This window comes from Vitis vinifera, chromosome 6 (genome assembly GCF_030704535.1).
Source record: "Vitis vinifera cultivar Pinot Noir 40024 chromosome 6, ASM3070453v1".
Lineage (NCBI taxonomy): Eukaryota > Viridiplantae > Streptophyta > Magnoliopsida > Vitales > Vitaceae > Vitis > Vitis vinifera.
In genome coordinates this window covers 13,904,907-13,908,718 of record NC_081810.1, presented here as the reverse complement: position 1 = coordinate 13,908,718, position 3,812 = coordinate 13,904,907, and positions in this window count along the sequence as shown.

The following is a 3,812-nucleotide window of genomic DNA, read 5'->3' as shown; positions in this document are numbered from 1 at the left end:
ACCCACCCCCCGCCTTCCCCCCTTCCCTTGTTGCTCCCTATTGTATGGAACTGTGGTCTCAAAGTTATGCGACTGGCTCTTTCAAGAAGTGATGAGTCAAGGCCGCAATGCCTTGAATTTGCCCTTTTTATTGTTTGTTTGGTTCCTAGTCCAAAGCACCATGCCATTGGTCATTGGTCATGAGTCATGACACAGAAAGGAGGGGCATATATATTTATATATTTCTTTCTTAGTTTAGGACAGTGTCCTTTCAAAGCACCAGGACTTGACATTTGCTACACAAGGGTGCATTTCTCAGTTTAGGACACTGTCCTTTCAGATCAGCACCTTGGCCTTGACAGTTGACAGACACACTAGGGCACATTTCTCATCTTGTACACAGCAGTGTTGCCTCAGAATCATCAGGTTTAGGTTAGAAAAACATAAATTTGTCCCACAATTTTGTCAAATTCTCTCTATAAAATTTAAAATGTTTTTATAGTGAGTACAACCCTAAATAAACGTGATGAAAATTAATTCATTATTATTTATAATCATTAAAATTCTCAAAATATTGAAGTAGAGAATTTTACAAATAATTGAAAACATTCTGATTATTTGCAAAGGGTTAAAAAGGACAGACAGATTTGATTCTGAAAACACCTCCTAACTGCTTCAGCTAATTCTTAATTACAATTTACAATTGAACCCACATCATGGCTGATGTAAAACATGGTTTAATTACTCATACATATTAACCAAACTAGCCCCACCGCCACCGCCACCGCCACCCAATAAGCCCTACTATCCTCAAAATTAGATAAGTTAATAGAAAAAGAAAAACCAACATTTCATTTTTGCTTTTCTAGATTGGGATTACTTAAGTGATTAAGAAATATTAGTATAGGTTGGTTTGATAATTATTTTTTAAAATAAATAAATTAAAACTGTTTTAGGTTTAAAGATTTATTTTATAAAATATTAAAAAGCCATTTTTGAATAAAAATTACTCTTCATTTTTTTTTACCGGTGTTGCCTTTATGAAAGAAGTAGTCCGAATATTCGAGGGAGGGGTCATGATCGAGATGAAAGACGTGCGAAAGCAAGCGATGGGATTGATCCTAATGCAATATAGACATTATATATGCGAGTCCCCTCAAGTATATTTATTATATTTATTGAAGAGTAATTGACTTTAGGGTCCTTTTTGGACCACTTCACCATTATTACTTTGACCATCAAGCAAAAGCAAGTCTCTGATAGGTTAGATAAGGTTAGCCACATCTGTCACAGTAATGTTATAATGACCAACAGTAAACACCAAAGTTATTTGATTCTTTCCCCAAAATTCCGGCTCCAGCCTATGCTTCTTCCCACCTATTCTATCATTTTCATGAATTATTTTTGAATTCCACATAAAGCGCTAGTGGGTTTCCAATTAGTAAATAGTAAAATTAATATTATTCTTCTAATTAAAATGAAGAACAATGGTTTCTTTTATCATTCTTTTGGTATATATTATTAGCAGCTCCCTAGGTTGTGATTCAAAAAATTGAAAAAAAAAATAATTATTTATTTATTTATTTTTAAAATTTTTAACTTATATTAAGATGGTAAAAAATTGGAATGATAATGGGATGGATTCGGGATGAGTTGTATTCATCCTAACCAGCCTAGTTCATTCAACATGATTCTCATTCTTGTCATATTAAAACAATAAAACATGATAAGATGAAATGAATGTTCGAAAAAATTGGTACCATTACCATTTTTAGTAAAAATAATAAGAAAATCGATAAAAAAAAAACCTTCAATTAAGTTTATTATTTTAAATTCAATTAAAAATTAATATATTTTTAAGATGTACCATTTTAAATAATAAGTATTATTCTAAGCTCTGTACTATTGTTGACCCTCGATAGAAGCAAAATTTTTGCTTAACAAAACTCATAATATCATCACATGACATTGGGACATGGGACCAAAAAGTCTCAACGGTTATCACATTACCAATTACATCATTTGAAAACTCAAAATGGTAACACAAATATAAACTATATTGTATAAAATTTAAGAGTCATTAGTTCTAGCCGACTTGGAATAGTTTTGAGATAATGCTGAATGGCATGATGGAGTTTGTTGAATGTATTTTATATGTAAATGGAAAAGGACTTAATTTAAAAAAATCCTTGTTCCATCATAGCCATCTAAAATTGGAAATCTGATTATTTAATTAGTTGATATAGATACTCTTTAAGCTCCTCCTTTTCAATCAACTTCCTTAAGTTAACCGCCCTTTTAATTACAGACAGATTCCCTTTTAATAAAATATCTATTGTAAGCCTGTAACATATGATGATTAACATGAAAATAATTCAATGATGGGACACTTGTCGTCCCACTTTTTTAGTTTTAGGCACCACATTACATATTTCTGATGTAATTTTGAAATGTTCCCCCTCATGCTTTTACTTATCCTATTTTAGCCCTCATTTTTAAGATTTTAAAAAGGATCCCCTATACCCTTCATTTTCTACATTTGCACAATTTGTGAGGTTGGTTTTTAACTTTTTATCACCATGTTTATGGTTTGGGAATTGGGGTTCATGTATCATTAGATCTTACAAAACCTCTGCATTGATGTGTATCTACAATTATCGTATTAAGCTTGATATTTGAATGTTTCTTTGAATACTGAGATATATAAAAGAGTGATAATTTAAATTTTATATTAAGAATAATAATGATACAAGGTTTTTTAGGTACTTATTTCATCTCGTCCTATTGAAATAAATATAAATGGGTTTGAAATAAGTTTGAGAAATTTTTTCAAACCTACAATGAATTCAGAATAAATTTGGGTATGACTTTATTCTGTTTTGCTAAATAAAATATTATTTTAATTAAATTTACTTTTTCATTTTTCAAATTTTTTACATATATAAGACATCACTTTTCATAAAAACAAATTATATATATTTATATTAGTTATTAATTTGGACATGATATGTATATAAATTTTTAAATTGCCTCACCTCATTTATTTGTTTAATTACTTATTTTGATAAGATGAGAAAGAAAATAAATAAATTATCTTGAACCTACTCCATTATCATTTTTACGAGACATATTTAGTGTTTTGTAAAGTTATTAATTTAAGATTTTCTTTTTTTAACATTTGAGATTAAATTGATGATTTAACTTAGCATTAGAACCTCGCTCTTTTAAAAAGTTTTGAATTCAGTCACTATTTATTTATTCCCTAGCACGTGAGGCAACATTTTAAGGCTACTAGTCCAAAGTGTTAATCAACTAAACATAGACGCTGACATATTACCTAACTTAAACCTTTTAGTGAATACTCCGATGTGTAACAATGTAGTTGTACCTATCTCTTATTCCATGATAAATGTTTGCATATATTGTGCTTAATTTATTAATTTTTTTTTGCCAAAAATAACAAATTTCTATTGGATTAAAACCAATTTATAAGAAATATCTTTTACAATATGATGATTTTATCCTATAAATTTATTTTAGAAAAAAATAAGAAGAATTAAATGTATATTTTTCCTCTTCTTTGTTTGGATTTTGTTTAGAGTTCTATTTTTCAAAAAAAAAAATATAATAAATAAATAAATGGTATAAATTATATAAAATTGAATTTCTTATATATATTTGGGAGTTGTTGGTGCACAACCTTTTCAAATGTGATGATCCGGTGACTATTTGGGTTGTTAGCCAATCTTCTAGTGTCACCTCCTTTGTCGATGGGTGTCTCGACTCTCTAGGAGAATGATCCTTTTTTTTTTCTTCCATTTTTTATAGGCTTG